Raw genomic sequence first — 14,439 nt, 5'->3', positions numbered from 1 at the left:
AAGCACCATGAAGACCAACCCCACAAAGTTCTGACACCACATATAGCCTTGGTCAATCAGAAATTGACTCCTGTTACCCAGTGCAAGAACACAGCCCACACCTAAGTGAGAGCTATATGAAGGCAATGAAAGTACCTTCTAAGATGTTCCCCTTGGAGGTGTCCCACGTCAGGCAGTGCACGCAGCACAAGCAGCCTCCAGATTCATTATCTGAAACCTTGAAGCACATGGAAAACGCCACAATTCCACACAGCAATAAAGAGGCACCATCATTCCTGTTGCTTATCTGCAGGAATCTCCTGGGAGTGCTTCTTCCTGCATAAACTGTAATTACAGAGGCTGAATCAGAAAATTCCATGTTATATTTCATCATGTTAAGTGTCTGTTACTTTCAATCCTTTCCCCTCACAAGAGATCTGAGAGAATATGTGGAAACAGAATAAGCACAGAAGTAAATATGGGCTCCCCTTTAAATGTAGTGGGCTTGTTTCCAAGGCCACACAGGGAAATAGAGGGACTTAATACTGTAAATGAGCTACAGCCTCAGTCACCTAATACATCTGCAGCAACTGTTTTGGCACCATGTAGTTGAGCCAACAAAGTTTTTATTTAACATCATTTGTATATATAACTTTTTTTAATAACCTACATAGATGCTACTATGCTATAGTGGCTCAATGTGGACTGGGGAAAGTTTCAGTTATAGAAGCTCTCTCTATATTTAAAAATCTTTGTTAGTCTCCTGTCTGTCAGTCTAGTGAAGCAGCCAATTTAGAAAAGCACCTTGTACGAATACTGCAGCAGTCTGAGCACTGCTGGCATCTTCCAACATTTAACAATGCATAAAATCTCCAGCTGCATAGCCAGCCCATCCACAACACTATTATGCAATATTTTTTTGCATATATTCCACAATACATTGAATTCCTGGGCAACAGGGAGCTCTGCCATGTTTATCTCCTGCAGTTTGGAAGGCAATTCCTTCCAGCTCATAAAAGCAACGCTAATATTTATTCTGTTCCCTTACAGACATGTCTTTCAGAGACACCGTCCCTTTGGTCATCCAGAACACACAGGAAAGGAAGGGAAGAGGACAGGTGGGAACTGGACTGAAGATTTTTTAGTTTTTATACTTTTACTCAAGAGCATATTTGTTGCTAAGTTAGCCCCAAACAATCAATTCAAAAAGTTATCTAATCTCAAGGTGACAGCAGATACGTATTTTGGACAGGTTTTGAGGATTTCCTCAGCAATTTTTTGGACAAATCTGGCCATATTGCTAGTGATACTGTTAGTCTCCTGTCTTCATGGGGTTGCAACGTTAGTCAGAATCCTAAAGCCACCTCTACTGTCTGACTAGATTTGAATCTACATCTTTTGAGTGAGTACTGCAATGTCTCTATGTCCTCTGAAGCTGTACTATGAGTGCTTAAGTATTCATTTCACACTGCTAGCACTACAAAAAAAATCCTTCCCTTACCAGAATAAGGTATCTGTGAGCCCTTTATTGCTGTTCCATGCCTTTTCCCAAGCCTAAAGGAAATTACATGGAGACAAGTCTCAACCCATCTCATAGCCATCTACAGAGACAACCTGCCAACCTGAACTACACCTGGAAAACAGCACAAGCTCATTGATAGAAATTTGTATCTTAAGTGTTTAGTTCACATTATGAACGGCAGGTTTGAGTTCACATATACTCATCCTGAACTTTATGCTTATGATATGGAAACACACACCTTCAGATTTCATAACACTTAAGACTGGAAGACTAATTCTGATGATATTAAAAATACTTTGTGTTCTGGTGTGCCATACAGGTCAGTCACTCACTGTTCTTCACCCAAATATAGCTCATTTCTCTCCGCCCTGCCCTGCACTCCAATAGCCTTCATCTCATGGACTTCCCAGGTTAAGCCCACACAGCCAGCTGAGCTTCAGGAAGGGCGAATAGTCAAATATGCACAATGTAGACATTGCAAAAATATATTCCATATTTCACCAGATTTTGTATCCCAGTATTTGCTGTAACCTTTCTCTCCAGTACAACAGGAAGAAACTCATCAGGGGATATTATACAAACAAATGGCATCCAGCAGCAGAAAAATAACCCATATCATCTCATCAAATCAGCAGTTTTGGAACTAATCAGCATATAGAAATACTCCTGGGGAACTTTGAGAGTCTCAACAAATCCAGAATTTCCCAAGCTGAATTGCTCATAAGAAATATTTCTGGAGTGAGAAATTGAAATAGTTTCCAGAAAGCCTTGGATACTACCTGGTTATTTATACATCCACTGCTTAGACCTGTATGAACTAGTAACTGCAACATACAACAGACTATTCTGCTGTTCTTAGTTCTGCTTTTACACAGTCATTCTGGAATTAAAAATGAAAAAATGAGATAAATATGGGACTCAAACCTTCCCTTATCAGATTTGCTAAGTTATAAGAGGATTCTGAAGCACAGCAGCACAGCTTTATGTGTGCAAGAGGATTTGCCCTGCTGAGCGTATCACCATTGTCATTCAAATCAACAACTGTTAGAGAACAAGTCATCAACACTTACATATGAGAGTCACATTCCACACACAGACCTCAGCAGCTACAAGGTGGTTGATCAGAATTAAGTCCTATGAGCTCAAAACAGAAGTTTTGCTCACGCTAACTTTATCAGAAGCACAGAACTGCTACCTGGCTATTGATCAGTGTTTTTTTTCATTTATTATTACATCTACATTCAGAATGGTAGGTATTGTCAAAGATAAAAATGGAGACAACTCCGTGGGAAATGGTCTAACACACCAACAGAAGAGCACTGAACAAAGCAAAATCTTGCTGAGGAGTTCTTGACATAGCTGTCCTCATGGAGAGGCTAACAATCATATTGCATACTATACATTACATACTATACATACAGACAGAGCACCAATAGAATGGCCCCAGTAACACACAATTACTTTTGACACCAGCAATAGGTTTCCTGGATTTCTTCCATGATTTACAACCAGAAAAAAAAAAAAGTCTCTCTCACATTCAGACATGGAAAAAAAAAAAAAAGAATCAATTTGCTCAAGCTTATTTGAACTGTGCTTAGCCACAAGCTGTCCTTTCTCATTACATCATTCCAGCTACTACCAGGCAGAACTTCAGCTGCTTTCGCACAGCAACTATAAGCCTTTCATTTTTCTACTATCATTTAAAATATTAATCATTTCCCTATTAAACAGCAAAGATAAAAGACTTTGGCCCTGTCTGTCAAGAAACTGAACCATACCCAGGAAAATTAAGTTGTGTTTGTGTTCCATTTAATTTTATTGCTCCCAAATGCTGCCATTTGCCAATAGGATGTACTTGAACAGGAAGATAAAACCCAGCACACGTTCCTGAATGTATAGAATGCATTTGAACATAATTAATTGATGAGAACTATAATTAATATGCAAATAAATCAAGTGTGAGCATCCCAAAAATGTATGAAGTAATACTAGACATGAATTGACTTCATACCCAGAGACATTTGTTCCATTTAAAGAAATGTTAGTCATGTGGTAGACTCGTGAGGGCCCAAACTGTCCCTGACAGTACAGAGTGCAATGGCTTTCACAAGTAGCACGTACAGGTGGGACTTATTTTACCACAGTAGCTTTATTATAAGTTGTTGAGAGTTCTATGTCAAATTGGGAATGAATTCTCCTGCCAATGACAAAAGCAAGAGTCCCTATTTAGTTTCTGCTCAGTACCGTGACCAGCATATGATTTGTGTATGTCTATACTGTGGACTGCACACTGGAAAAAGGATGCTAGAGTTAGTGGTAAATAAATCAGAGTACCAGAAAGCCTCTAGCGGAAGCAACTCCACAGTTAGTTTTCACAGCTACAGTGCCAGGGCAGCCTGACTACTGCCAGTCCTTCAGCAAGTTCTCACAAACCAAAGCGCTGCTGCTTCCCAAACACCACACTCTGCAATGGAAGCATCCCGACTGCATCCTTTGATCTGACTCCCCAGCAAGATGCAGCAGAGGCATTAGGAGACAGGAACAGAATATGGTAAAAAGAATGCCAATCCACCACAGTGTAACTTGGTGCAGCTACATCTTATGTACAATGTAGGGTTTTACACACACAAAAAAAGGTACAATAGCGGTGGGAAAGGCTCACACCGTATAATAGTTAAGGACTGGTAAATGAAACTTAGAAGTGGTATATTCAAAACAGAGAGTTGAAAGGTGCCTCACACAACCTATAGTTAAATTACAGTACTTTGTGATACGGGATGTTGCAGGTATCAAAGTTTATGCAAGTTTATGGGGAGACTGCACAAGGTAATGGAAGAGAAATATCAAAAAGTTACCAAAATAAAGGACACATCTCTGCTTCAGAAGTCTGAGTTGCAAGTTATCAATAGTGTCTGCATGAAGTACTCTTTCATACTTGCCCTATTCAGGGATTTTTCCTGCAGGCAGCCAGTTCTGGTCACTGTTGTAATGACCAAGCTGTACCTGTAGTCCAAAGCTGTACAGCTGCTCTGATGTTCACATCCTTACAGTCATAGGGCAGACCATCATAGCATTAGTTAATGTTTAACATTAGTTTTATTCAGCATAACTGACCAGAGCTGCAGAAATGCATCGGTATGAGCTTTAACAGAGCTCATACCTGGAGTAAATTAGCGAGTGTCCAGAAAGACAGGAAAATTAGCCAGTGCTAAACTCAGTCCTGCTGTGACCAGATGGTTTCTGGCATCTCAGAAAAAAAAAAGAAAAAAGTGGATTTCAGCCATAAATACACTCAGTTTATTAAACATTGATCAGTAGGAAGCATTGTAAGTATCCAGCTTTGATATAGTAAAAGCACAGGACCCCCAACCCAGTATTGTTCAGGAAGTGTATGCAAGAAATCATCTCAAATAACACCACAGAAAACAAAAGCAAAAGGTAAGACATTAGGTAAGAGTTGTTTTTTTGTGAGGAGACCTGAACAGGGCTTACACTACAAAACACTATAGGTAATTCAATATAGCACACATAGAAGCCTCCAAGCATTTAGAGCTGAAGGGCAACATTTAGACCTTGATGACAGGTAGGAATCCATGGGGCAAAGAACATTGCAAGCCATGCCTACAATTAACAGCCCCCAAACAAAATTTGGATCAAAAACCAGGCTGCTAGAAAAGACCCTCACAAACGTAGCCTTCAGATTGAAAACACATTTGAAATCCCTTGCTGTCAACATCACACCTTGTTCTGGTATGACACACAGTTTTAGAACCATCCGTATGAGGTATTTCAGAGTCCCCTCCTGAACTCTAAGAAGTAAAAGGCATCTCTTAGCTGCTCTTCTACAGACAAACAACAAAAACACTACATACAAATCTAAAATTCTTCCTCCTTGCCTTCTCCAGCTTTCCACATAAAGTGCTGATTAACAGGCCCACTTTAGGAAGGCAGCAGCCAAAAGAATTACCCTTACTTTTAGGCATCGCTGGTATTTCAGTATCTAAAATCAATTAACAAGCTGTGTCTATTAAGAGACCCATGAACAGCTACAGAAAGCTGCTTGGACTTGCCTCTTATCAATTCTTAGCAAGAAGAAAAGAACAGTAGTGGGAAGCTCTCTTTAACAGGAGAATTTTCTATGTATGAAATTATTGTGTTTATGCCATGGAACCAACTCTTTGTTTTCCTACAAAAAAAGAAATATTTTCTTTTTCTTACAGTAAATCATGCACGCGCTGTGCAACCTGGCCTTCTTTTCAGGGGGCTGACTGCATTTGCATAAACAATATCAGTCTAATGTTTATCAAGTCATTAATTCTTCATGAAAGCATACAGCTGTATAGAAAGGCTTCTTTTATGCTTCAAAAAATTCAAGTGCAAGTGTTATTAAAAAAGGAAGTAGTTGCATGATTGTAGATCTTGGAGATTAAAGATCATCAGGGCTAGCAAATAAAGCAATCAAAATGCAGAAAAATTATGGAGAGTTTTTCACTGATTTCTTACTTGTTCCTTATTTCAAGGTGTATTTACATACAGATAAAATTCCAGATGATAAATAATACAACAGAAAGTTGTTTTTTCTCCTAATTTGGCTAATTTCATAAAAGACTTGCAGTGACATTATAAAAATGTGCTCATCTACAGCTTCTATAATTGAATCAGACTGGGTAGAAAAAAATACCTCTACATTTCTTCTTCTTTGGTCTTCCCTTCATTACATCCTTTATATTGTGTAAAAAAAAAAAAAAAAAAAAGTATCACTCTGAAAGCATACAAGTCTTTAAAAGTCATTAATACAAAGCCTTATAACTGGATACAGGTGCAAGTGACAGAACTTCACCACAAACTTTACTCTAAAACATTTAGATTTCTCACACAACATTTTTATACACTGGAAGTTATTCTTTCAGTGAAATTTTGAAGAGGATGTGGTTAAGAGGTGAAAAAAGTGAAACATGGTCCTGCCATCAATTGCCACTCTATTGCTGAAGTTTCCTGCTTCACTGAGTGCCTGAGAGGTGCACACATACTCCAAACACTGACCTATATGATACTAGATGTCTAATGTGCAGAATGCCTCCTGACAATAATAAAAAACCTCAACTTATTGGACTGGCATTTCCAAGGGAAATGGAGACACTTTGGGATAGACTTTGGCTCCTCCCAGGTGGAGACAGTCTGGTTATCACTCAATCACAGGGTGCCTCCAACATAAAAAGGCAGATAAAGAAACAAAGGCAAAGACAGCAATTCCTTTCTGCCATCACCTCAGGATTTAATGAGAAGTCAAGCAGTCCCCTCTTTCTCATATTTAAATAGAAAGACTTCAGGCCAGACTAGAGGCCATCGGCTTCTCCACCTGCTTCAGCTTTTCCCCTTTATCATCATGTAATACATGTAGCCCAGCTTCTGACCTTCTTGCTCATATTGAAGAGCACCCCAGCATATGCCAGCACAAACAAATCATGATGGGATGGACCCCAAGGCAAACACACAGCTCCACTGGCTACTACACACCAAAGTGTCTGTCCATGAGCACCCTATTCTAGGACAAGTACTGCAAACGTCCACTCTGATTTAGCCAGATTACTCTACAAAGGCTTCTTTTGAGTTCATTGGGGCTGCATACAGAAGAATGACACTTCAAAGTCAAGATGGTTACAGCCAAGCCAATACAATTAATACTTTGCAATCCAAGAAATCCATATCTTAAAAAAAAAAAAAAAAATGTAGTCTCCAGACAGCATGAAGAGTAATAAGATAAAGGAAAAAGACCATGTTTTCCATTTATTTTATAAAAGGCACTAAAGCTTTTTCCACTAGCAATGAGTAATTGCCATAAATCTAAATGAAGAAAGCCTGTTCACTGAGCAAAGACAAAACCAGTTACTGTATATCACAGCGGCAGAAGGATCTAAAGATCAAAGGGTAAATACCATTTCCTGCAATGTGTTTTTCCAGAATACAGCTTACTCAGCTCCTGAGTAGCTTTACAGTAGAGTAGGAAAAACTATGAAAGGAGGGAGCAGCATATGTTTAGGATCTGGTAAATAAACACCCAGACACACACACAAACAAGCCATGCTTGTATAGTGGAATCAATGTCTGTGGCTGTAAAAAAAATGGCCCTCTTTTTTTGCTGTTGTATCACTTGATATGTTCTTCTCCCATATTAGCTCTTAATCCAGGTCAAATGACAAGCTTTGCTATGGATTCAAACTCCTAACCACACGCTTTGTTTTGCTACGAAGAGCAATACTTACTTCATGACTCCCAATGGCCTGCGGATAAAGGCCCCTTCACTACTCCATTCACAGCACAGCATGTAGCTCTCGCCCTAAATCTAAGAAATACAGTGCAACATTACGGCTGTACAGAGTGAAAAACACTACAGAAACAGCTACAAACACAAGCAAGCAATTTTGTAAGAGGTTTTTGAAAGGTTTCAAAAGTCCCAGCTCTCAAAAATAAACTCTTTCTCCTCACTGGGTTATATCCTTTAGCAGTATTGATTATTCCTTTGTATCACAATGCCTCTAGGTTTTCCTAAGAGGTTCTTACAGAGCACTAGGGACTGCAAGGGCTATGCATTCCAGTGAAAATGCAGTGAAAGGCAAGGCAACAGAAGTGATCTGGAGTCCCTCACATACAAGCTGAACCTCTCAGCAAGACACCCAACACAGCAGCTCTCAGGACAAGGACACTTCTCTGAGGCAAAGAGAAAAGAGGAGGTAGGAACAGATTTGCTGCTGCTGTGGGAGGGTTCAACACGAGCACTGGCTTTCAGAGCAAACACACAGCCAGGTGCTACAGCTTTTGGAGACTAGGAAGTGAGACCCTCAAAAACTTCCCACATCTCCTGCCCCATGGGAGAGTCCCTGAGCAAGCACCTGCAGAGGCTGAGTGCCCAAGGGAGCACTGATGGGCCAGGAGCTACAAGACACAGCGCATTACTGGGGCCCATTCCTGTTAGGGCCACACAAGCTGATCCCTTGGCCATACGACCACAGTTCTGCAGTCAGAAATAGGGCATCCCCTAAATATGAGGGAATCAGCTATTGCCATGTGGTAACTGTGGGTGAAGCCTAGAGAGTGACTAGTGCAGCCAGCCAGAGCAAAGGGGGCTCCTTTGTTTTTACCCCAAAACAAGGGCCTGATTCTTTTTTCCCCCCAACAGCTAGGGACTGCCCTCCTTTTTGTTCAGGAAGCCAAGGGCTAGTATGTTTTACATTCCCCTGACAACCAAGGCTCTACAGCATGTTCTCCTTACTCAAGGAGCAGATTAATGAAGAATTGGCTTCAGGCAGGTTTGAGTGACACTCGCACCAATTTCAGACAAGGCTTGAAGAAAAGGACAGTATTTGTCCTTGTTTATCTTTGTTGGAGAACCTTTCATGACTGTTCTTTGCTTTTTGAGTTATCCAGACACTTAGAACTACAAGCAGCCTCCCCAGATGCTTCCCTGCAAGTCTTTGCAGGCAGCTAGTGCAGCAGGAAGAGTAGTTGCAGGGCTGCACCTCTACTGTCCCTCTCCTGTGAGCAGGCTCTGCACCCACAAAGAGCAGCCAAACCTCCCCACCACTCCTACTTCTGGCACTCCACAGGCTGAGGAGCCACATCTCTCTCAACATAAACACACACCCTTGCCTCAAGAAGCACAAGATGCACCCCTCTGATCACTCCTGTTAGTAAGCTCTACAGAGATGGACTGACTTGACAATAATCAGCCTTCCTTCATATGCACACCACAGTTACCTCATATCACAACACCTCTCCTCCTCCTCCAAACATGTGATAAATAATAACCTGCTTGCTGCTAATCCAGGGGCATTGTTTCTTACTCCCAAAAGCTCTGTCCTTCAAGCCAACACATCCTTTATTCTCACTCAGGAGAAGCAGGGTGGTTTCCACTAACATTGTCTGTTCTATTGCCAAAATGGAAACCACTTTGTCCTCACACTGAACTGTATTAGTATATTTAAATATCTTCTATCACATAGGAACCTATTCTGAGTTTTACATAGCAGCTTCCAGTCCAATGGCTTTCATCTGAAGTTATTTTAAGGGCTCCCCCAGCCCACCAAAAAAAAAGAAAACAAAAAAACACCACAAACTGAGGAAAAATGGTGACATTTCTGCTATATTAAAATACCATCAAGGCAAATACAAATTATTAAAAAGTAAAAATGTCTCTAGAATATCAGAAGTACAATCAGGTTTGGCACTGCTTTCTTGTCTAAATCTAAGGTTTCTCTTACATTATAAGCATCTGCAGATACTATTTTTAGTGTCTGCTCTGAGCATTAAACAATTCAGTCAGCCACTTAACTCTAAGCATGTGAGTAGTCCCACTGAAATGCAAGCTAATTTCTTTCCGAATGCAAATTATCTGTAGTTCTCAAAAAGCCATTCAAATTGTATTTAAATGTAGAGGACCTTTCTACCTGCAAAAATCTGAATGTAAACAATTTCCTATTGAAGTTTATTACCTACCTGAAGTGCATGCAATAATGTTGACACTCATTGGCTTATTTTTTTTTTTATTTTATGGAGAAAATGTACAGAAAAACTTACTCCATTTAACCAATCCTTTGGGAGATTTTCATTACTGGCCTTACATAACAGCAATTGAAGATAGAAACAAAATATTATTTAACAAGGTTTTATATGACAACATAAAAAGTGACTGCTAGCTGAGTGTTGATTCAGACATATTTCTGCTAGGGTCACTTCCCTGCCAAAATATACTTCCAATAACCATACATAAATTTTATTTTTAATAAATAACCACTAAATGGTTGTATAAACAGAGTAAACTGTGGGTAACTGTAGTTTAGAATGAATATCTGTTGTAGCAACATTAACAAATACCTCGCACAGACTGACTCCAAGTCAGTGCCACCATCACTAGCTTGTTGGTTGGTGGCAAAACCAAATGATGTTGGAACACGTCAGTGGTTTCCCCTAGTGAGAAATCTACATCCTCACTACATCAGCTTTCACACTCCTGAAGTATCCCTCGTGTTTCTACTTTTCAGATGTTCGGCTTTGAAAAGCTTAAAATTTATAAAGAAATAGTCACTGACCCAGAAAGTCACTATGGCAAGACTGTTCCTATACCCTGCCCAAAACATAAACATATAAAACACGCTTATATGGAGGCAGTGTGTTCTGAAGTTTGAAATAGGAGTCTAGGATTTAAAAAAAATCAGCTACCAACTCCTTGTGCGACCTTGGGCAAGTCTTTCAACACCCTTATCCTTCAGCTCTCGAACTGCGTAGCTAAAAAAAAAAAGTGATTGAAGGGGCCTTGTGAAGGATATTGATTGATTGCTGCTTGCAAAGCCTGCTGAGATGCCACTGGGAAAAGAATTAAACTGTATGTATTTAAAGAATCAATGTATATTATTACATTATTACTGAAATAATGGTAAACATATTGTAAAAAAAATAGAAGAAAAAAGAAATAGAAAAATAGTTGCAGATCAATTTGCAGAAGGTGAATTAGATGCAGTACAGTATACCTGATCCTGTAGCAGTAAAGTTAAAGAAAGCAGGATGAGACCTTTCTGTAAGAAGGGGTCTGAGGCCCAGGTCAGCGAGCACTACCCAGAATTAGGCACCCTCACTCTTGAAGGGCTTAGTTGGGACCTGCCCATTTAAGTCTTAACAGTGGCAACCATTCATGAAAATTTCTTCAGGTAAATCACCCAATTCCTTCAAAAAGCTACCTTGTAATTTTCTTGTTACAAAAGCAGTTCTATTTTTATGCTTTCATCAACCACATGTACATGTATGTTTAGGTAAATTCTGATTTCCCAACTATGCAAATGTAAGAGGCATTTTACACTTTTCTTAAGTACTGACACATTTACAACTGCAAATTCTCTAAAACGTCATTCAACCAAGACTGATTATTTGCTGCATAGTGAGCAGAGGAAAGAGAAAGAAAGGAGCTGTCAAACATTCTTGCTTTTCTTTTTAGAAGGGAGGAAAAAAATAGGCTTTTCTTTGGAAAGAGACCTTTTAATAAAAGGATGATGCGAGCACTGAGCAAATAGTATCAGCATATCTGGAATTCCTCATAATAATGGAAGAAATATTTAAGATGGCAGAGAAAACCTTATGGGTTTTCAAAGGCTTCAGATGCATTTGTTTGAGTTGGTCTTCTACTGAAGAGACTCCATTTATTTCCTGCAACTTACAGGTGTATGTGGTCCATTTGCGTGATGCATTCAGCCTATTGCCCCTCCAAAAAAAAAAAAAAAAAAAAAAACAACTAATCAGGCCACATTTTTCTTGACTTACTCTATTTCTCAGGCTGCTTGCATCTTAAAATAGTCATTCCTATCTCCCTGTGGCCATTGTATTTTTCCATCACACATTACCAATAAATTGTCCGCATTTCATTATTGGTGTACTCTATTATTATATAATCAAGATTTGCAATAAGTTACATGGAATGCAAAGGTGCCTTTCCTCAAGTATTTCTCTCTCAAAACCAAGTAACAAAGCCACCTTGAGTACCCATGACCTGAAAACTTGCAGTAACTATTTCTATAGAATAACAGGATTATTTTCACTTTTACTGTTATAATCCTTGTAAAACAATGGCCAAGGAACAGGCTCTAGTACCTTTACTGACAGAAAATAGCAATGAAATCTGAGAGTCATCCAATTGACTTTGACAACTTGCAGAGTAAGACTATTAAATTAACCAAGTCACATCTATGACTCCTAAACAGTGACCCCAACATATGGTTTGACACCTTTCCCACTGCTGCTGGAAAATGTATGTATTTACTTATTAAGCTTAGACAGTTAAATAGATTTATAGACTATTCTAACAATAATAATGAAAAATCGTCTCCAATCAATCAAGAAATGCTATATAGCATGTTTCTACAGACCCAGATATTATCCAGGATATGGGCATTTACAGCATAATTGTCCCACTAAGCCAATAACATCACCTTTAAATGGAGCTGACAGTTCTTCCCATCTGTGGTAAGAACTCAGTCTGCTTTACAGTAAAAGCTGCAGTATGAAGCTCACTCCCTCCACCTGTCTCATGCAGAATCAGCCAAAACATGCTGCACTTACAGTTTTGTTAAATGAAGTAATGTCCACTGGGAACTGAACAGAAACTATTACACCTCTTTTGCATAGGAGCATATAGTTGATATGTGGCCTAATGTAGAGCTATATAAACAAAAAAGAGCAGCCAACTCTCAATATTTGACCCTGATTTTATATAATGTAACCAAAGATAGATTCACTGAAACTTAACAAGGATTTTGTATTCATTTCGCCTTTTTCATGGATTGCTGTAGCAATGCACTCAATGGCTATTATGCTTAGCTAAGTTTAGAATATTACGTCTACTTCTGAAGTACACTGGCTCTTCCGAACTCTAAATAAACCACTGAAAGGCTTTAGGAAACTTTTCAGTATTAGTGCACACACAGCCAACTTGTAGCAACTGGAAAGGGGTTCTGCGTTGTATGCTTGATGCAGACTATGGGCTTTGGACAAGGCTAGGATGGCAGCATATTTTTTTTCTTTTTTTTCCTTTTGGTGGTGTTTTTAGTTTATTCTTAATAAAAATAATTTTTAATACTGGGAGATCTTTTCTCACAAGCAATATTTGAAAATATGTTTAACAATCACCAGAAAATAACCAGAAAAACAGCAGGGCAGATAGAGGCCAGCACAATCGCTAAGAACTCAGAACTGCCCAAGCCAAGGGGCAGCACCCCTCCTGGAGCCACATTGCACTTATTCCCTAGATCCTTACAAAGGAGGAAATGGGGAAATGTAAGTCCTTCAATGCAAATATTTATCTCAGGTTTATTGTAAAGGTGGACCTCAGTGCACTACAACATAATGAGTTTAAATGTTACAACCTGTGTGGATACAAAACACCATCCCTGGCTCTAAAGAGGATTGTTTAAAGTGGTCATGGCTGGTTAAGGCTCTTTAAGAAATGCAAAAGCACATTTATGTCTTCTTTTTACAATTCTATTTTTCACTTCTGTATATGCTCAACTAGAACAACAACTTTAAAAATCTTAGCATACAATAAACATAATAAAAATAGGAAGCTAAGAGAGAGTGCGGCTCTAACTGCTACAGGTTGATTTCATACCAAAGTCAGACAAAGCCTAGCAATCTTTAATGTACTTCAGAAGCACAGGGTTTATCACAGGTTGTGATTTGGCCCACTTGGCTGACATTTTAACTTCAGCACATCTCCATCCAAGCCTGAAACCTGGCAGACAACGCAGCTTTCCTTTTCTCCTCAGCGAGGGATCTGATTTTGAGCATTCAAACAACTGTGACTAAGATCACTTTCTATACAGACATAAATTGATTTCACAAGACAAATTACAAAAAAAAATCCCCCAAAACCTTCTAAACTTAAAGTAGGCTATAAAGTCAGTGCTGAAGCTGAATCATCATTAACATTCTCCACACAAACAGCAATTGCAGCCTTGAACTCACCTGCACGCAAGCAGCAGTGGGGGCTCTCCAGGGCCAGGCCTGGGCAGCTGCAGCACCCAGCACCTCATTGGGGACAGGACTATAATTGAGCTGGAAAAGAGCCCCATTGCAGCATCATTCAAGAAAAGAGTAAATGCCCCTAGTTTTGGCTTAAATAGGGCTCCCGGGACTGTGGCAGGTGTTTGAGAGACCTCAGGTGAGGCCACTCAGGACAGGTAAGGCCCTGCCATTAGTGGTCTGTCACGGACCTCCCACGAGGCAGGTGTGCAGACCTGGGCCAGGTCTCACCTTCAGCTTCCAAACCTGGCAACCATCTCCTCAGAGATTCTAATGATTCCCAGTTTTAGAGCCTTTTTCCTCTTTTTTTTTTTTTCCCTCCAAATAACCTTGCAGTTAAGCCCAATTTTATAGGCATTGTTTAAGCCTGATAACTA

The 14,439-nt window shown here is 39.6% G+C and overlaps 1 long non-coding RNA gene across 2 annotated transcripts in view; it reads right to left on the bottom strand.

Moving 5' to 3' along the window:
* The window catches only part of LOC311441082, a 79,836-nt gene extending 65,719 nt beyond the window's left edge, over positions 1-14,117 (bottom strand). For both annotated transcript variants that reach the window (XR_014695787.1, XR_014695788.1), the window contains exons 1-2: positions 14,006-14,117; positions 136-324 (exon numbers count right to left, since the gene is read on the bottom strand). This is a non-coding gene — a long non-coding RNA (uncharacterized lncRNA). The remainder of the gene's footprint in view (positions 1-135; positions 325-14,005) is intronic.
* Between the last annotated feature and the right edge of the window lie 322 nt (positions 14,118-14,439).

This window comes from Aythya ferina (assembly GCF_964211825.1).
Source record: "Aythya ferina genome assembly, chromosome: 9".
In the NCBI taxonomy this organism is placed as follows: domain Eukaryota; kingdom Metazoa; phylum Chordata; class Aves; order Anseriformes; family Anatidae; genus Aythya; species Aythya ferina.
The sequence above is the reverse complement of the archived record's forward strand: the minus strand, read 5'-3'. Positions and strand labels throughout refer to the sequence as shown.